Genomic DNA, 22,183 nt, shown 5'->3' on the forward strand with positions numbered 1-22,183 from the left:
ATGTAAACGATACAATTTTGTTAATTCAGTAATAAACGTGTATCACAAACTAAATAATAGAAACTGAAAACTAAGTTAGCTATACCCTCCCTCCAAAGCCCCATAAATACATCTTGTTTGTAATACGTACTGGGACATTTCAGTTACGTTACACTACTGGGAAACACTGTTCATTACCACCAATATTTACTGATACATGGTACATAGAATGGCAAATCTACACAGTGTCCTGTTTAGGCCTATACTTTACGCCAGTTAATGTAGTGTTAGCTTTTAATTTGGTACATGATGAAGACAAAGTAAGTTACTCAACACTTCCATTATCGACGATACGTACGTATTATACTGAAACGTGAACTTGAAAACTAAGAATTTAATTCTTTGAATTAACATACCTTTTGCAAATGTTTTGGGTGTGTAGGGAAAACTGATGGTACAGCATTTTCTCGGAGCCTTACTGCTGAAAGGGAAGTCCGGTCTATGTCCTGTTCTCGGAAATGCTGAGAACATATAGTGCTCCATTTAGACGCACGCCAATTCTTCCTCCTCACGGCATTCTCTCACAGAGCTTTCCGACTTTCATTTTTAGGAAATCTAAAATCATACAGGAGAAAAACACGCTATACTACAAGTACCGATGTAGCACACGTTCATTCACAATGAAGGTGTAAAATCACACTTAACGAGACAACTTACACATGAAATGTTATTCCCTTCGATTTCGCATCACAATCAGAACGATTCGTACATCCGAACACCACACAAGTCACCATAATAGCGCAAAATCCTTCCAAAAGCGAGCGACAAGCCTATGCACACAAGCTTACAGCAGCAATGTTTTGGTCGGATTGAGATGGCTACCCTCGGCTTCACATAGCTTCACAGCTGTGACGTCACGGAGTCTCCCTCTATTCTTACCGCCATGAAAACAGCTATTGCTTTATACCAAGATCTGTGATTATTTAGCACCAGAATCAACCGCACGTTCTTCAAGATGAGTTTAAGAGCTCCCGTTTACGGCGTTTTCAGACAGGAAATTAAATTCAGATGAAGTGGTGTGATTCATTTGAGAGCTGTTTTCCATTTAACTTATTATTCTATAAATACTTAAGAGCACTCTGTCTCGCTGAGTGCTCACTAGTGTCGTAAGTCGGCCGCCAAATAGTGTATTTGTTTCAGCACACGCTTGCCAATCTACAATATCGTACCGAAGAAGCAGCAAGAAAACCATTGTTGAACATTAATAAGTTATGGAGGAGACACCCCTAAGAACAGAGGGCACTGTTTCCACATCAGCTGTGTTAGCGATAGACTCTGTTTTGCTGTAGTTGTTTGTTTGTTATGCTACATGGACGAAATGGTAGTTTAGAAATGAAACTGGGACAGCAGCATGCGTTTGTAGTTGTGGACCAAGAGAAAGACCTCATAAGCAGAAGATAGGACCACCAGGTTTACGATACCGTCCGCGGTTGAGAAGAATTCGCGCGGCAGGAATGTGGCTACAAGTCAGGTGACCTGGTCTAGACCCACTGTAAAAAAGAGAAAAAAAGCAAGAAAACATGCAGGGATACAAATACCATACGTGTTGTAACAGAGTCAAACTTGAAAGAAGTGATACCAAACTAAATTTATTATGAATACTGGTACTGACGCTGTATATGGAACACCTGTAAATTTTTTTTCTGGTTTTCACAATACACGTTTTGCTTTATTCATTTAAAACATAGTCAGTGGTTGGAGTTTCTCGTCCATGCCTTGCGTTTAGTATTGATTAACGACTGTAGAGAATTTTTCACGTTGACAGTTCAGAAGTGAATAAAAATTAAAGAAACTGAGACCATAATTGGCGACTAATGACAACTGAGTGAGGCAATATTTTTCAGACTGCCAACAACACAGTCCATTGGTAATCACTGGAGAGATGAGAGCGAGGGGCAGACTGCTTCCCTGCTCCACACCTCATCCCTCAAAGGCATTCTGTTAATCTTTAAATCACCTCTCTTCGTTAGTTTTATTTTGAGTCAGTTTTTGCACCCCCTCCGTGTCAGTGCCTGTTGCAGGCCTATCTTGCCACTCCATTAGTACAACCCTAAGTGTCTGAATCATAAAATGATCTAACGCCAAATAAACAAGTTTGAAACCTTCAAATGCCAAAATATTTAAGTCTGACCAGTCTCTATCGAATTTGTTCACCCCACCCTTTTGTTTTCCCCGCGTTAAACAAAAGTCAGTTTTCATTTTCAGAAATTTAGATTGACTTCCAAGTGGGACACTGATTCCAAGTGGCTTCATATCAGTATGTATTGGGATTCTTCACTTGAAAATGGCTGCTGACAATTTTCCATATTTATCTCCAAGTTAACCTATCTCAACCAAATTGTCAGCTTTGATAACGCATGAAATATCCTATAAGGATAAAATAAGGCAGATTATGTCGCACACAGTCTATCATTTTCTCCTCATTCCATTTGCAAATGGTACAGGGAAGGGAATAACTAACAATCATACGTAGTACCCTCTGCCATGAATTGTACAGTGGCTTGCAGATTATGTGTGTAGGTGTGGATGTAGATAGTTTGTGAAGTCCATAATAGTTACAGTTATGTATTTGAATTGGCTGCACACTATGCCAATGCCTTCTTCCTTCTTTTTCAGTGTATCTGTCTCATGACAGCTTTTAACTGGAGGCTCTCCATCATGTCCTGTTGTGAGCACCTTCCATCACGTTGTCATGTGCAAATGTCATGCTGTATGTTTGTCCATTTCTAATATTGTCCGACATTTCAACTCTCTTCCTATGATTTCCTCTCATATCTCTCACTATTACCTCTACAATTTTTTGTTGCAGAAAGCTTATGTTGCAACCAAGATTTTTTCCTGTTGCTGATCACTTCCAATAATAATCTCTCTTCCCCTACAAACAATCCTGACAGAGGAACAACTGCAACTGTAATGGTATTTTCAACCTCTGGTCTTTCTTCCCCTGTTTCCTTCATTACTTCCACTTCACCTTAAGCATTCTTCTCTGTAGTCACTGTTCAAAACTTCCTAAATATCTTTCTTCTTTCATTGTAACTGTCCATGATTCACTGCAGAATAACAAGATATGTCAGACACAACATTTAGCAAGTAGTTTACTCAACTCCATTGGAATTCTTCTAGCTTTTAGTACCTGTTTCACCATTTCAGATACTCTCTTTTCCATATAAATCCTCCTTCTTCTTTCTTCTGTACCATTTCCATACCATTTCATTGAACTTCTCCAGTAAAAAAAGAATTTTACTTGTTCTATCTTTTTTCCATCTAAGACTATGTTAACTGGTGCTTCCTTCTTGCTTATTCTCGTCACTTTTGTCTTTACTACATTTATCTTCATTCCATACTTCTCATCTCTTCTTGCAGTTCTCTTCAAGATCTCCTGTAGCTCCTCCTCTGATTCTACCAACACTACTTGATCATTGATCTATGTTATTGCCTTTATCCTTTCTCCTCCAGTCACCAAGCTTCTTCCATCCTCTGTAGCCTTATGTATGATTTCTTCTCCAAGTATGTTGAACAGCTTCAGTGACAGTGACAGCCTTGTCTTACACCCCTTCCAGTACTCACCTCTTCTGTCTCCTCATTTCCTTGTCTGTCACTTTTTGCTTTGTGTACACCACTCTATTAGCCTTCTTTCTTTCCAGAGTATATGAACATCTCAGCAGTATAGCCTACACCATTGAACTCTGCCAAATGGGGAGAAGTCACAGTTGATAAAATGAAGTCCCAGTTGATGAAATAAATATGCACCTCCTTATTCATTACTATTATTCTTTCTCTAGTCTTCCTCAGAAAACCTACAGCATCTCTTGTTCGTTTGCCCATTCTCGACCCAAACTGGTCTTCCTCAGCATTTTCTTCATTTTGTTTCCAATTCTACATACACTCCTGGAAATGGAAAAAAGAACACATTGACACCGGTGTGTCAGACCCACCATACTTGCTCCGGACACTGCAAGAGGGCTGTACAAGCAATGATCACACGCACGGCACAGCGGACACACCAGGAACCGCGGTGTTGGCCGTCGAATGGCGCTAGCTGCGCAGCATTTGTGCACCGCCGCCGTCAGTGTCAGCCAGTTTGCCGTGGCATACGGAGCTCCATCGCAGTCTTTAACACTGGTAGCATGCCGCGACAGCGTGGACGTGAACCGTATGTGCAGTTGACGGACTTTGAGCGAGGGCGTATAGTGGGCATGCGGGAGGCCGGGTGGACGTACCGCCGAATTGTTCAACACGTGGGGCGTGAGGTCTCCACAGTACATCGATGTTGTCGCCAGTGGTCGGCGGAAGGTGCACGTGCCCGTCAACCTGGGACCGGACCGCAGCGATGCACAGATGCACGCCAAGACCGTAGGATCCTACGCAGTGCCGTAGGGGACTGCACCGCCACTTCCCAGCAAATTAGGGACACTGTTGCTCCTGGGGTATCGGCGAGGACCATTCGCAACTGTCTCCATGAAGCTGGGCTACGGTCCCGCACACCGTTAGGCCGTCTTCCGCTCACGCCCCAACATCGTGCAGCCCGCCTCCAGTGGTGTCGCGACAGGCGTGAATGGAGGGACGAATGGAGACGTGTCGTCTTTAGCGATGAGAGTCGCTTCTGCCTTGGTGCCAATGATGGTCGTATGCGTGTTTGGCGCCGTGCAGGTGAGTGCCACAATCAGGACTGCATACGACCGAGGCACACAGGGCCAACACCCGGCATCATGGTGTGGGGAGCGATCTCCTACACTGGCCGTACACCACTGGTGATCGTCGAGGGGACACTGAATAGTGCACGGTACATCCAAACCGTCATCGAACCCATCGTTCTACCATTCCTAGACCAGCAAGGGAACTTGCTGTTCCAACAGGACAATGCACGTCCGCATGTATCCCGTGCCACCCAACATGCTCTAGAAGGTGTAAGTCAACTACCCTGGCCAGCAAGATCTCCGGATCTGTCCCCCATTGAGCATGTTTGGGACTGGATGAAGCGTCGTCTCACGCGGTCTGCACGTCCAGCACGAACGCTGGTCCAACTGAGGCGCCAGGTGGAAATGGCATGGCAAGCCGTTACACAGGACTACATCCAGCATCTCTACGATCGTCTCCATGGGAGAATAGCAGCCTGCATTGCTGCGAAAGGTGGATATGCACTGTACTAGTGCCGACATTGTGCATGCTTTGTTGCCTGTGTCTATGTGCCTGTGGTTCTGGCAGTGTGATCATGTGATGTATCTGACCCCAGGAATGTGTCAATAAAGTTTCCCCTTCCTGGGACAATGAATTCACGGTGTTCTTATTTCAATTTCCAGGAGTGTAGTATGACTCTCATTACAGCCTTTGTAAAATGACTGATAAAACTAATTGTTCTATAGTCTTGCATTCTGAAGTGCATTTTTAGGTAAAGGTACTAGAATGGTCTTAAATAGATCTTGGGCCCAAATTCCTGTGTCATAGCTTCTGTTTACTACCTCAGTCGTTCTGGCTATTGAATTTGGACCTAAGACTTTCAGTGCCTCAGATGGTATTCCATTACACACTTCGATTTACTCTCATTCTGTATTCTGTACTCATTATACTGTTTATTCAATTTAGCATACCTGTAATTCATCAGCAAATCTTTTCATTGATATCTTTTCACCCAAAATTTTAATCCCATACTTGACCCATTCTTTTATTTTAGTCATTGCTTCTTTTATGTATTAATTCAATCATTGCTTCTGTGGGGACAAGAGACTGCATCCTCATCTCCCCTTTTTTAATCTGAGCAATTTGTGTTTCTTCTTCCAATCTTATTGTTCCCGTTTTGTACTAGTACATATTGTGTATTACCCATCTTTCCCTGTAATAATCTAAACTCCATCTGAACAGGCCTCAGGAGGCCCAATTGTACCAACTGACCACCATGTTATCCTCAGCTAATAACTGTCCCTGGTTGCAGATATATACTTCCTTATAGCTTACTCTACTTTTCTTAGAATTTTCAACTTTGTGCATTATTGTACATTGTTGAACTCTTTTTGCAGGTCAACAAATCCTATGAACATGTCCTGATTTTCCTTCAGTCTTGCTTCCATTATCAAACACAACACCAGAAATCCATCTCTGATGCCCTTATCTTTCTGAAAGACAAACTGATCATCATTTAAGAGATCCTCAATTTTGTTATCAACTCTTCTGTATATTATTCTGTTCAGCAAGTTAGATGCATGAGCTGTTAAGCTGATTGTACAATAGTTCCTGCACTTATCTGAAGCGTTATGATATGGCTCAAGACTTCACACTAACTTGAATAATTTCATTGTTACTTACTCCTATGATTTTGGAAATGCTGAAGGAGTTTTATCTGTCTCTTCTGCCTTATTTGATTACAAGTCGTCCAAGGCTCTATAAACTGTGACTCTAACAACTTAGCAGTACCTTACCACAATGTTACTGCATAAGTTAAATTGCTATTGTACAGGTAGTCCAGTCAGAAGAAAAGTTGATCCAGTTACACACAATAGTCTGTCATGTGCAAGTCACTTCATCCTGCATAATTAATGCAGCCTACTCACACTTCGACAGTGTGGGATATTTTAAGGAAGAGGAAGATACGTAACACCTATTTAGATTTTTGCATTGTAATCTCTTTCTCACTTTCTTCCTGTCTCTCACCTTGGTTTCCGTTTAGTTTTTACCCTCCCCTACTCCCTCTCTCTCTCTCTCTCTCTCTCTCTCTCTCTCTCTCTCTCTCTCTCTCTCTCTCTCTCTCACACACACACACACACACACACACACACACACACACACACACACAAAAAAAATCACACTTCCCCTCAATTATAATTATCCAATTAACTATTCTTTGATGCTCCAGGATATGTCCTACCTTACAGTAACTACCTCCATGGCCAAAGTCACTAACTCATGCTTGTGCAATGGTGGTCAACTCGGGGGTATTCCTGGTTGTGGATGAAATTTTAAGTATCAGTATTGGGCCAGCAAGGGGCAGACAGGTGATAGCATTAAGTTCCTGGTCACCAGTCTTTGCATCAGTGCCCTGGATTAAATTCCAAACCTCTCTTCATTGTCTCATTAACTGAAGATATCACAGTTGACAGTGATCCATCCATCAGATTGGGACGTTAAGCATAGCAGCCCCCTTGTCCTCTTCTAGAGGAGTAGGCTATGTGATGGCACCGGGTTTCACCTTATCCCTTCTTCCATCATCATCATACAACACAAATATAACACTATGCTGTACACAAATCCATTACACTCTCCTGCACTTTACAAATACACATATGGGACACCTCTTACATATCTGCAAGGAAAGGGGCCAATATGTGTTGAGGAAGAACACCCTTTCCACTAGTCAGGTAAACCCACCCTGTGGGATTTCTTAGCCAACAGTACCATACAACATTTTACATAAAATTCATTCCCAAAACAGCCCAAATAGCCTACCCATTAAATCAGCTCAGAGAAAAGACAATAACTTTGAGTGGCTGGTGATCTGCTAGCAGCCTATTCTACATCTTGAAAAGTTTCTGCTTGGCTTCATCTGCACCAAGCAAGCATCTTACACTTAATGCCAATACCTCCCACCATGAAATGAGGGCAGAACTATCATGTAAGAATGTGATGGCACGAGGCAACTGATTACTATCTAAGTCAAAAATGTTACCAGTGGTTTACATTAGCTATTTTCCAATACAGAAAGAGGAATTAGCTATAGTACACAGCTCTGCAAAACTTGGGGAAGAAATAGGTAAAGTAATGTAACATATTAACTACTTGGTGGAAATGAACGAAAGTGTGGGAGCATATTGCTAGAGGTCTCCCAGTCATGCAAAGTAAGTCGGACATCACACAGTGTGAGATCAGGTAACTATATCGCCAAATGGGACTGACCCCACAACACGAGGCAGTTGAAGAAATGGGAAAAGACAGCATGTTTCAATCAGTGGCCAGTTACAGGGCATTGTGGTGGTGTTCTTCATTTCAACATGGTCCAGAGACAACATCTGGATGACTTCAAATGGGTAAGAAACAGTAGGAAATTGGAATAAGGACAAAGTATGATGAGTGTAACCCAGGAGCTTATCACTGCTCACAGCACTGTTTCACATACTAGGGATACAGACATATTCATTAATCAATTAGAAACACTGCTTAACATTGTTCTTACTGAAAGAGCCACTGTAGCTGTCTGTGGGATTTCAACATAAATCTTATGAATGAAAGTAGGCTAAAAAATGAATTCCTAAATCTATTATGTAGTTTCAATCTGTTTCCACACATACACGAACCCAAAAGAATAACATATAATACAAACAGTCTTATAGATAATATATTTCCAAATGTACGATCCACAGAAATAGAAGTAACAAATACTGGTTTGGGATTATCAAACCATAATGCTCTTATCCTTAAAATTCCTTCAATGCCACTGCAAGAAAAAAAAATTGTACTTCACATACAAAAGAATATTTTCCACTGAAAACTGTATAGAATTTACAAATATCCTAACTAGCGAGTTCTGGGCAGAAGTGCTGTCCCTAAAAAATACGAATGAAGCGTATAACACTTTTTCTTCAATTTTCATGGGGTATTTCAAAATGTGCTTTCCAAAGAAGTTGTCATCACAATACAAACTTAAGTTCTTGGATCACAGCTGGCATCAAAACTTCTTGTGGGACTCTAAAGAGACTAAATTCAAAATTGAAGACATCTACAGATGCACAGTTTATAGAATATGTTAAGAATTACAAGAGGGTATATCAAAAAGTAATTGCCAAGGCAAAATTTATAAGTAATGACAACTTAATAAGACAGTCTGTTGACAAATCAAAAGGCATATGGGGTATTTTGAAGACTGAAACAGGAGAGAGATGCGAAGACCAGGATTTCATTCTCAAAACACAGAAAATGTCTATTAAAAAACAAGATTTGCCAAATTACATCAACAGTTATTTCATAAACTCAACAACTTGATTTAGTTCAAAATTTACAAACCAAGAAAAACCTGACTTTCCAAAAGCTGCTTGTACCATGAGGATAGATGCAACAGATGAACATGAAGTGTTCAAAGTAATAAAGAGCTTGAAACCTAAAATGTCAGCAGAAGTAGATGGGGTGCCTGGTTATATTGTAACAATGACAGCTGCACAAACTGCAAGGCCCTTGGTATACATAGCCAACCTTTCATTTAGTGAAGGAGTGTTTCTGGAAAGGATGAAAATGTCAAAAGTGAAGCCATTATTCAAAAATGGCGACAAGCATAACGTAGAAAACTATTGGCTAATATTCCTCCTTCCAGCATCTTCCAAAATAATAGAAAAATTAATGAAGTACAGAATCAACAAATATCTAAATGTCTATAAGTTACTAAATAGAAATCAGCATGACTTCCAGGCAGGTAAAAATACAAAAGCAGCACTAATGTGCTAAACTAAACAAATAATCAAAAATCTAGAAAAAGACAACAGTGTAGTAGGAATAAATTTAGATCTCTCCAAAGCATTTGACACTGTCAATCATGGCATTCTTTTAGAAAAACTGGAAGCATTAGGTATTCATGGGACAGGGAAAAAGTGGTTTGAATCACACCTACAAAACAACACAGATTGTTGGACTGCTGCCAGAGTACCCCAACCACAAAATAAATTTAGTATCAGATGCAAAAAAAAGTTGAAATAGGAGTGCCAGGAGGCAGTATTCTAGGTCCCCTATTGTTACTTGTCTACATAAATGATTTTCACACCTCAGATGGAGCAGCAAAGGCCATACTATTCGCAGATGACACTAGTGTGATAATAGGTGCACCAAAGCAAATGCTGCAAACAGCTACTGATCAAGTAATAAAGAATGTCCACACTTGGTCCAATGCAAACCAAGTGACATTAAATGCAAATAAAACAAATTATATGCAGTTTGGGAAAATATGTCAAAATGTAAATCTTGATCTGTTGTTGGGTGACAAGGTCATAGACAGAATGGCATCAACAAAATTGCTGGGGATTCATGCAGATAAAAATCTTAATTTTACTGACCATCTAATGAAACTTGTGCAGAAACTTAACTGAGCCTGTTTTACTCTTAGAATTATTGCAAATGTCTGTACTACAGAGGGTGCCAAGATGGCATATTTTGGCTATTTTCAGTTTCTTGCAACATATGGAATAATATTTTGGAGTTCCACCACTTGCCATCTAAAACAAATCTTTCTGTTACAGAAGAGCACTATCTGAATAATAACACACAGTCATCCACAGACAAAATGCAAACCCTTATTCAACAAGCTTAAAGTTCTAACAATACCTTCCTTATATATATATATATATATATATATATATATATATATATATATATATATATATATATATATATATATATATATATATATATATATATATATATATATATATATATATATATACACAAATGTGTTTCATATGTTAGGGCCCACCTTGCAGATTTTCAGACAAATGCCAACTTGCATAACTACATACTTGAAATAGCACAGCACTCCACACTCGGCGAACAAAAAGAACACACACACAAAGGCATGTGAGCCATATTGGTACAAAACTATACAACATAGTGTCAGCCGACATTAGAAAGTTAGAAGATGAAAACAGATTTAAAGTAGAATTTAAAGAATTTCTACTTGAACAATGTTTTCTACTCAGTAAATGACTATTTAGGCCAATAAATAATTCTGATAATGTTTATATTAAGCAAAACTGAAAACACTGTCCTTCATCCCCTGAAGTTTCTGTTAATTTTGTATATCTGATGGACAGCTGCTGAGTTTGGTAAAATCTTTACTGAATTATTGTAGTGAAGATAAGAGCTTCCTGTGTAAGGAAGACAAAAGTAAAGTCTTAAGGGCAAACAGACTATGCAGTTACAATACTGTTAGTATTCATGTTTAAAAAGTTGTATTACTGTGTCTTGTATGACCAAGTATTATTCTTTGTACATTTTTTGTACAATTTTGCATGTATTATTCTTTGTACCACTTAATGTAAAATTTTTTGTGTTCCTTTTGCACAAACTGTTTTCCATAAATTTACATATACTTTTGGACAACATCCATACAATATTTACTGTCTTACGGATGGATAAATAAATAAATAAAATAAATAAATGCATGGGAGAGCATTCTGAACCACAGTCACTGCTGCCTGATGGAGAGGATGTGGTTGACCATGGCCAACAATAGCAACAGATGACTGCTACGTTATGCAGTAGGCAAGAAGGCATCTACATCAAACAGCAAATTAAATTGCAACCACATTTAACAGAACTGCAAGGCAAGCAGTGTCACACTCCACAGTGGCACAGTGACTGCATGAAGAGGTGGTCTCTCTGCCTGTGTTCCATAGACACTCACACATCAGCGTCACCATTTGCTATGCTGTCAAGAGCATTGGGACTGGACCAATTAGGAGTTCGGTCATATGCTCTTCTTGTACAAGAGCATTTAATCCATAGTGTTCAGTCTTCATAAGTAGAATTTTGTGTTCTACCCAATTGAATGCTTTGGAAAAATCACAGAAGATTCTATCTGGGGACATTTTATTGTTTATGGATTCAAGGAGTTAGTTGACAAATGAGAAAATGGCATGTTCAGTTGAAGTACCCTTTTGGAATCCAAACTGATTTTTATTAAGAATTTTATTTCTATTAAGATGATCCACAATTCCCTTGAACATTAATTTTTGTAGGATTTTAGAGTGACTTCCTAATAATGAATTTGGCTGGTAATTGGTAACATCAGCTTTATCACCTTTTTTGAACATTGGTTTCACAATTGTATTTTTGCATCTATTAGGGACAGTCGTTGATTTATGGACTCATTAAATATCTGACAGAGAACTTCAAGAATAAAATTGCAGCAGTCCTTCAGTACTTTGATATATATATTATCCACAGCAGTGGAATTTTTATTTTTCATTTGCCTTGTTACCTTCTCGATCTATTCAGTTGTAATACAGGATACATGCATTTGACTAATTTTCTTCTGAACTGCATTTTGTAGAAGACTCATGGCTTCAACTCTAGACCCTTTACAATCAATTTGATCTGCTACTGTCAAAAAATGGTTGCTGAAGATATTAGCAACTACACTCCTGGAAATTGAAATAAGAACACCGTGAATTCATTGTCCCAGGAAGGGGAAACTTTATTGACACATTCCTGGGGTCAGATACATCACATGATCACACTGACAGAACCACAGGCACATAGACACAGGCAACAGAGCATGCACAATGTCGGCACTAGTACAGTGTATATCCGCCTTTCGCAGCAATGCAGGCTGCTATTCTCCCATGGAGACAATCGTAGAGATGCTGGATGTAGTCCTGTGGAACGGCTTGCCATGCCATTTCCACCTGGCGCCTCAGTTGGACCAGCGTTCGTGCTGGACGTGCAGACCGCGTGAGACGATGCTTCATCCAGTCCCAAACATGCTCAATGGGGGACAGATCCGGAGATCTTGCTGGCCAGGGTAGTTGACTTACACCTTCTAGAGCACGTTGGGTGGCACGGGATACATGCGGACGTGCATTGTCCTGTTGGAACAGCAAGTTCCCTTGCCGGTCTAGGAATGGTAGAACGATGGGTTCGGTGACGGTTTGGATGTACCGTGCACTATTCAGTGTCCCCTCGACGATCACCAGTGGTGTACGGCCAGTGTAGGAGATCGCTCCCCACACCATGATGACGGATGTTGGCCCTGTGTGCCTCGGTCGTATGCAGTCCTGATTGTGGCGCTCACCTGCACGGCGCCAAACACGCATACGACCATCATTGGCACCAAGGCAGAAGCGACTCTCATTGCTGAAGACGACACGTCTCCATTCGTCCCTCCATTCACGCCTGTCGCGACACCACTGGAGGCGGGCTGCACGATGTTGGGGCGTGAGCGGAAGACGGCCTAACGGTGTGCGGGACCGTAGCCCAGCTTCATGGAGACGGTTGCAAATGGTCCTCGCCGATACCCCAGGAGCAACAGTGTCCCTAATTTGCTGGGAAGTGGCGGTGCGGTCCCCTACGGCACTGCGTAGGATCCTACGGTCTTGGCGTGCATCCGTGCGTCGCTGCGGTCCGGTCCCAGGTCGACGGGCACGTGCACCTTCCGCCGACCACTGGTGACAACATCGATGTACTGTGGAGACCTCACGCCCCACGTGTTGAGCAATTCGGCGGTACGTCCACCCGGCCTCGCGCATGCCCACTATACGCCCTCGCTCAAAGTCCGTCAACTGCACATACGGTTCACGTCCACGCTGTCGCTGTATGCTACCAGTGTTAAAGACTGCGATGGAGCTCCGTATGCCACGGCAAACTGGCTGACACTGACGGCGGCGGTGCACAAATGCTGCGCAGCTAGCGCCATTCGACGGCCAACACCGCAGTTCCTGGTGTGTCCGCTGTGCCGTGCGTGTGATCATTGCTTGTACAGCCCTCTCGCAGTGTCCGGAGCAAGTATGGTGGGTCTGACACACCGGTGTCAATGTGTTCTTTTTTCCATTTCCAGGAGTGTACATCACTTTCATCTACCATGCTTGTAGTACTCCCTATCCTGAGGTTTGTTAGAATTTCTGAGTGAGACATAAAGCATTCTCTTTGTTTTACAGAATGTTTTGATTCCCTTATGGGGCCAATGTCTCCTGTAATCATTCAGATTGGTGTTTTTTGAAATTATCTTGTGAAATACAGCTTCAAAAATGGTAACAAATTCATTCAGGAATATGTTAAATTTATCATTGACATCTGTAGCTTGATGTACTGATTTTTTATCTAGTTTACTGAAAGTATGTATTTTTCTGCTTGTTTTACCAGGGGATCATCATAAATTGTGCTGACTTCATCGTAAATATTGTCTTTGAAAAAAAGGGTCATTTCTGTTCCTCACATTGCATATTTCTTTCAGTTCCCGTCTGTACTATACTGAAGCAATTCTGTATTCGTATGTTTGAAGTTTCATCAAGCTGTATTACTTGGCAGTGACACATCATGTGAAAGTATCTTTTGTCCTTAAGTTTTGCACAGCACTGAATATGGAGTCAGAAAATTTCATATGTACTCCTGCGGAATGAAGCTATATTTAATTACAGATCACAGGCCACTGATGATAACTGGTCAGTCCCCAGTCCATTCTTCCAGAAGATACAGTACAATGCTGGACCCAGTTCTTGAGTAATAACCAGTATGACCTCAATTATAGCCCCATCTTCCATGTCAAGGCTCTAATGAGTTCTCTATGTATTCAGCAGTGGTGGCCAAAGCACTATAAAAATTAATGTCCAGACACAAGAAGTGAAACTAAATGCAGAAAAGCAAAAACAGAAAAGAAAAACAGAAAGTTTCCATTACAAAGTAAAAACCAGGAATAGTGCACTGGTTTAATTTTCACATCACTGCACAAATAACTGACATACATATTAGTGTCAAGAAACAGTTGAAATTGCTAAAACTGAACATCGATCAAGGCCTAATGGAATTACTGTCAGATTTGTGGATGAGGTAACCCTTCTATTAAGCATTATAGATCTCCTGAACAAAAAACTGTGCCCAGTAGTAGTAGCTGGAAGAAAACCCAAGTTTGTCTATAAGAAGGATAGCAAAAGTAATCCCCAAAACTGCAATTCAACATCATTCACATCCATCTGTTGTAGGATCTTAGAACATATTCTGATCTCAAACATAATGAAGTATCTCAAACAGATTGACCTCTTCCACGCCAACCAGTATGGATTCCGAAAACATCCACCATATGAAACCCAACTCACAGTTTTCTCATGTGGCATTATGAAGACATCGATCAAAAAGACAAAAAATGTCTTTGCTTCCAAAAAGTAATTAAACTGGTATCACACTAATACCTATTAACAAAAGTACAATCATATCAGTATCAAACCAAATTTGTCACTATCAGTTAATAAAACAATCAAGATCGCAATAATCATTTATTTAAAAATGATGACTGGTTTGGCCTTTATGCTTTCCATCTTCAGATCTAATGCACTGAAAGATATAAAGTGTGCCAAAATAAATAGGGAAGTCAGAAAATAACACAGTATGTGACAAAAGAAAAGAAAGACCAACAAGCGTTAAACTAGTATAGCACTTACACCTATGGCTGCAACCTGCAGTGCATGGAACAGTTGTGTGAAATCACAGTCTTTTACTGCTGCTGATGGCTAATCTGCCACACATTAAACAGAGGGAAAACGCAGACTTATGCCACATGATGTCAGCCTCTGGCAACAGTTAATGACTTAAGTAAGATGTGTTCAAATGAACAAATAAAATATGAAAGAAAATATAAAAGTATTTGTATAACATTGTGTGAAAAGTGGCTTACAAATAACTGTATCAGTTCGTTGATAATAATTGTATAAGCTAAAAACATCTCATCTGTTACTGTAGGTTATCCACCTTGAGATGAACTGCAGTCTAATTACAAAGAAGACTGCAGTCACCTCAAGGCGGATAACCTGTAATAACAGATGTTAATAGCTGCTGCGGAAGATGACCAAACAAACAAACGTATTAAAAACATTTCAAGTTAAAAGAGCCAGTGTGATAGGGTACATGGTAACTGATCGCCACCTTGTGACATTGGTTGGTACTTTCAGAAATGCTGTTTACCAACAAGAGTTAAAATAGCACAGCATTTACCCATACGGTTGTAGCTGACAGTGCGTGGAACAATTGTGTGAAATCACAGTTGTGTACTGCTGCTGATGGCTAATCTGCCACAGGTTAAATGGAGTGAAAAACACACACGTAGGCTGCATGATGACAGTCTGAGCCAATAGGTATTGACTTAAGTAAGATTTAACTGCCAAAGATTAGCCATCAGCAACAGTAAATGACTGTGATTTCACACAACTCATCCATGCGATGCTAGCTGCAGCCATAGGGATGAATGCTATGTTATTCTAACTTTTGTTGCTCTTTCTTTTCTTTTGTCACACACTACTTTATTTTCTGACTTCCCAATATAATTTGACACTCTTTATATACAGGGTGCACATAAAGCCCAGGAACACTTTCAATTATTTATTGCACAAGAACTAAACATTGTACAGATGTCATACATATTGCATTTTAAAGAGAAACTCTGAAAGTTTTTTTTACAAACATTCTATATAGGAACCATGAATGACCCAGCAGACGTCAATATGGTAATCGAATTCTTGCCATACCCATCCCAGCTTGGCATTGTCGACTGTGGCAGTTGCTTCCCGTATTCTATACTGAACCCCACTACATCAAGTGGTGGAGGCAGTACGTGCACCTTATCTTTAATGTGTCCCCACAGAAAAAAGTCACATGGAGTGAGATCTGATTATCGGGGAGGCCATTCCAGGAAACAGCTGTCCCCTTCTGTAGCACGGCCAATCCATTGATGTGACACCTCTATGTTCAGGTACCCATGAACTTCACGATGAAAATGGGGTGGTGCCACATCCTGCTGAAACATGAACAGAGAGTCTGATTGCATTTGAGGCATCAGCCATTGCTGAGACATGTCCAAGTAGAAATATCCTGTGACAATGCTCTTGGTGAAGAAGAGTGGCCCATATAGTTTTCGATATGACAAGGCACAAAAAACATTTACCTATGGGCAATCACGCTCAAATTCAGTGCATTCATGTGGATGCTTTGTACCTGAGATTCGACAATTATGCCTGTTCACTTTCCCGTTTGTGTGAAAAGTGGCTTTGTTGCTAAAAATTAAGCGATCAATAGTGCCATCCCCATCCTCATTCAATTCTTGGAACTGCGGAGAAAACTCAAAATGCTTGTCTTTGTTGTTGTGCTTCTGCACTAGCTCCAATTGGAATGGTTTTATAGACAGCTTCTGTTTGCAGCACTTTCCACACTGTCATTGGAGCCATTTTGAGTTCACGGGATGCACGACGCTCCAATTTCTTTGGACTCCTTATGAAAGTCTCTCATATGCGTTCCACATTCACTTCACTCACACTGGAATGCCCGCTTCTCTTTGCAGGGCACAAGCAACCCGTCATAACAAATTTGTTACGCCAGTGGTAAATGGCCTTCCTTGTTGGTGGCTTCTTACCGTACTTGGTTCCGTTGAACTGCTATAGCACACTTGTTTCTGTTGACCTCCAACACACAGAAAGCTCGCTCTGCACCTGAACTCGTCATGTTTGCGACTAGAGCTGACTATTGGCAAATTACCAAATTATGCTGTGGCAGTATACGTGAAAAACAAACTTTCAGGGTTTCTCTTCAAAATCACATACATATGGTATCTGTACAATGTTTGGTTCTTGTGCAATAAATAATTGAAAGTGTTCCCAGACTTTATGTACACCCTGTATTTACACTGCATTAGGTTTGATGATAAAGGTCAAAACCATAAAGGTCAAAACCGGTCATCATTTTTAAATAAATGATTATAGTGATCTCGACTGTTTTATTAATTGATAATTTGTAGTAGATCACTGTCAGATCTCCAAGTCATGTTATCTAAAAAAAAAAAATTTAAATTGTGACTGGTCTGAGGATTGTTTGGTAGAGGGGATGCAGGAGTCATTGCCAAAAGTAGAAGTAAGTCCTCATGAGTGCAAGGGAAGCGTGTTATGACACAATTTGTGTTGTGTATTAATGAATTGTTGGAAAATATGAATGCCGACTCTTACAGATGATGCCGGTATCTATATTGAGAAGTCCTGTCTGAAAGAGGTGTGCAAATATTTAGAGAGAACTTGGTAAGATTTCAAACAGTGCAAAGATTGGCAGGTTGCTATAAATGTTCAGAAATGTAAAGCTGGGCCCTTTACAAAACACAAAAATGTAGTATCCTATGACTACAGTATTACTGAGTCACAACTGGAATCACAATTACCTGGGTGTAAAAATTTGTAGGGATGTGAAATAGAATGATCACAAAGGCTCAGTCATAGGAAAAACAGATGCCAGACTTCAGGTCTTTGGTAGGGTAGTAGGAAAATCAGCCAGTCTACAAAGGAAATTGCATACAAAGCACTAGTGCAACAACCTGGAATACTGCTCAAATGTGTTGGACCCATACCAAATAGGACTAGTAAGGGGTGCTAAGTGTATGCAAAGAAGGGTACCACAAATGGTCACAGGTTTGTTTGACCCATGGAAAAATGTCATGGAGATGGTGAAAAACCTGAACTACCAGACGCTTAAAGGTAGATATCCAAATTGCATCAAATTCTATTCATATGCCGGCCAGAGTGGCCGTGCGGTTCTAGGCGCTACAGTCTGGAGCCGAACGACCGCTACGGTCGCAGGTTCGAATCCTGCCACGGGCATGAATGTGTGCGATGTCATTAGGTTAGTTAGGTTTAATTAGTTCTAAGTTCTAGGCGACTGATGACCTCAGAAGTTAAGTCGTATAGTGCTCAGAGCCATTTGAACCATTTTCTATTCATAAACTTTCAAGAACCATTATTAAGTCAATAATCTAGAGCTATATTACAGCTTGCTGTGCATAACTCCCATAGGGACTACATATACAAGATTAGACTGTTTACAGAGTACATAGAGGTATTCAAGCTATCATTCTTCCTATGCTCCATATTAAAATGAAACTAGTATGTTATACAACTCTGGTGTGTGATAATCTGTTACAGATGTTTTATTTTGTTTGTTCCTCTTATATTGATAAACAGTGTTATACTTTCACTTTTATGTCTGGTGCACTTAAGTTGGTTATACTGTGTGCTGTCTGAGACTTAAGCAGTGAGCTCTGTGGTACAGTGATCGCCTTTTTCTTGTTATGTTTGTGTGCATTATGTGTGACATTTTTGTACCCTGTTAGTGAATAAAAGATTGTCAGTATCCTACAGTGAGAATCAGTGCTGTTCTACTATATTTTTTTTATCAAATAGGAAGTAGCATCTGCCATGCACATCAGAGAGCTTTGTAGAATGTAGATGTAGAAAATGTGTGGAGCCAATATTTAGCACACTTTTGTCGATTCACCACAGATTCAATGTGTGTGAAGGCATCCTGTTATTGATGATGGAAGAATGGTAATATAGAGTTTTCATTCTTTTCTTGTTCTGGTCAGGTATCCTCCAGTTGCTTCACTGATATTGCTGGGGAAAGACATGTACATGGTCTTTAGCACAGTGTTGTACTTCCTGGATAGGAGTTAATACCAATATTGAAAACATTGAATAGTCTGAACCTTTAATCCAGTCAATAAAACGGTGCTGAAGCAATGATTTTTTGCCCTGGCCCAAGCCCAAGCACCCATAGAAATGATGTATATGAACTTTGCAAGCCCATTGAAGTGAGAAAATAGCTCTTAACGGTGAACTCTATCTCAGATTTCTGGTATGTGGCTCAGATATCAACAAAAACCTGCATACTGCAATACAGGCTCTGTCTAGCAATCTGACGATGCTGGATGTTCCCACGCTATAGATCTGACACTAGCTCTAATGTCCTCCTGTAGATGCAATGTCAATGGCATACACAACCTGACAAATACTCAGTTCCACTCAGTGTCCCATTCAAGAGTGGAGGGGTGGATCAGGATATGTAAAGCCCAGGTGAGTGAAATTATGATAACAACAGCATCAGAGGAAGTACTTGCCAGCTTGCCCACCATTCACTGATTTTGGCCACACTCTGGAGTGACCATAGCACGTTGTCACTGGACATAGGAGGCATCAGATGTTACAAGTTGCAGCCAGCCAGAATCAGTTGATCTACCATCAAATTCAGCTGTGGCTGCAACAACCGCATGTACACACACACACACACACACACACACACACACACACACACACACACACATGCATTCTCTCTCTCTGCAACGCTGACTAAAAACACAAATATCTACAATTGGAGACTATTGGCCCGCCAGCTAGAACAGGCCTCAGCCACCCGAAATTGACTATTTTTGTATTTGAGTGTTTGTTAGCAGGTACGATGAAACTGGTAATTTTTGCTTATTTATTTATTTAGTCCTTCAAATCCTATATGTATAGAATATATAGAAGGATATTGGACATGGTTAGATCTTTACAAGATAAAATACAGTTTGTATTACATTCCTAAGGATTAGATATTGAAGTAATTTAGCAAAGAATCATATATACAACAAACATTAGAGGCAACATACAAAGTAGAATATTCATAATGCATCTTTATTTTTGTCGTTTGGTTTTTAGGTACTCGGTCAGACTGTAGAAGCGATGATCAATTAAATATGCTTTATTCTTGAAGCATTTTATTTTTGGTTATAGTATATGTGTTTTGCTTTGTTGATAACCAACTGGAGTATTTTACAGTATTGGTGATAATTGAGTTTTGACTATTGACACTATTGCGTCCTTTCAACTAGGTATGTCTCTCTCTTTTTACCAGTAAATTCTTTAATCTCATCTCCTATTTAACTGTACCGTCATTTTCAATGGACAAAGAGGCAAAGAGAAACAAGAACAGCTTTAAGAAAGAGTTTAAATATTTTATTTACCAGCATTGGCTCTAAAAAATATTTCAGCTTTCTTCCTTCAAGTTCCCTCTGAACACCTCAAATGAGTTTCAAAGAAATTTTCTTCTTGGTCAGAAACCCATTCATTAATCTGTTTCATTGTCAAATGAAACATGTACTATCATGGATACATCTTTTGCTTATCTGTTCATCAGATAACAACAAGAATAGAGAAGTTAACTATAAATGATTATATACTAGAATATAAAAAGGAGGGTGTTGCCAGGTGTATAATGTCAGATGAGTTTAGTAAAAGTAAAACAAGTAAAATTTGTTGATGAGCACACAGAAACATGTGCTTGTAAGCAGACACTACTAGGTATATCATTTCAAAATCATAGCTGTACACAATTCTCCAGTGAAAAAAAAAATCATTGTGATTCTCGACTAAGCTATCTGACATACAAATAGAAGCTGCTATTGGTCTATGATAATTTCAGTGTGGATTTTCTAAATGATTTTGAGAAGAGAAATTTGATTTCAGTAACTGATAAGAATGAAAAAGAGAAGATTCCCATACATGATAGTTTCTTTCTAGAGAAGTTTAAGGTAAACAATTTAATGTTTCCTCACAGGTAAATGGATTTTTGGCTAACAGTGCACAGCTCATTATGATAAACAAGCCACTGCCATGACTATGGCAATGATCCCATGTCAAGATGTGCTTTCGTAATTTCACCTACCTCTGATAGAGCGGGACATTCCTGTGACAAGTCTGGAGTTGAATGTGCTAGGTGGGTGCATAAGATAAGCTTTGTACTTGGACTTTCCACAGGTGTATGACTCATGTGAATAAGGGTAGGGATTAGGTGTGGCATAAGAATGAACCAGAACATTTTGTATATTGGGTATGCAGTGAAATACCTTTTTTGAAAGGGGGGGGGGGGATTTAGGCGATGTTTCTTATGTCCAGGCAGGATGTTAATAGTTGAAGCCCAGGTGGAGGATATGGTTTAAGTTGCTCCACTCCAGAGTGATACTGGGTAGTGAATTGGGCTTTCCTTTGCAGGTTATTCATGGGGATGGTGGAGAATTGAGAATATAGGTGGATATATGGTCCACATATATTTGACATACACATAGCAGATTTTTTTTTTTTTCAAGTGATGTGAATTGTATAATAAATCAGAACAAACATAAAGCCACAAAGTAAATCGTAAATTATGTGTGAGAAACTTGTTGACTGGTTTTATGGAAGTGGTGTCCCGTTCAATATTTCTGTTTTATTTTTAAGAGAGAGTGAATAAAAAAGAGAGAATCTTAAGAGTTATTTGATATACACATTCATGAAGACTTTAACTGGAATAAACCTATTTCGTAGCTTTTAAGCAATTCAGTTCAGCCACTTCTGTTACTACAATATTGGAGAGAAATGAATAATTAATTAAGACACTGCACTTATTTTCATTTGAGAATGTCCTATAGAATAATATTATTTTGTATATCATCATTCAAAAACAAAGTTTCCATTTCACAGAAATATGCAGTTAGACTAACATGTAGTGGTTTCCATAAAGTTCTTGTAGTCAGTTACTTAAAAAGTTTGGTATTTTAACACCAACCACACACAACATGTATTATATTGTGAAATTGGTTGTAAATAGCCCATCAGATTTCTTAATTACCATATTAGACAAAAAA

At 39.8% G+C, this 22,183-nt stretch overlaps 1 protein-coding gene across 1 annotated transcript in view; it reads left to right on the forward strand.

The window, feature by feature from the left end:
• LOC124773404 (trypsin-1-like) overlaps positions 1 to 22,183 on the forward strand; it is a 174,897-nt gene that overhangs the window by 39,231 nt on the left and 113,483 nt on the right. The window lies entirely within an intron of this gene.

Source organism: Schistocerca piceifrons, chromosome 1 (genome assembly GCF_021461385.2).
Source record: "Schistocerca piceifrons isolate TAMUIC-IGC-003096 chromosome 1, iqSchPice1.1, whole genome shotgun sequence".
In the NCBI taxonomy this organism is placed as follows: Eukaryota; Metazoa; Arthropoda; class Insecta; order Orthoptera; family Acrididae; genus Schistocerca; species Schistocerca piceifrons.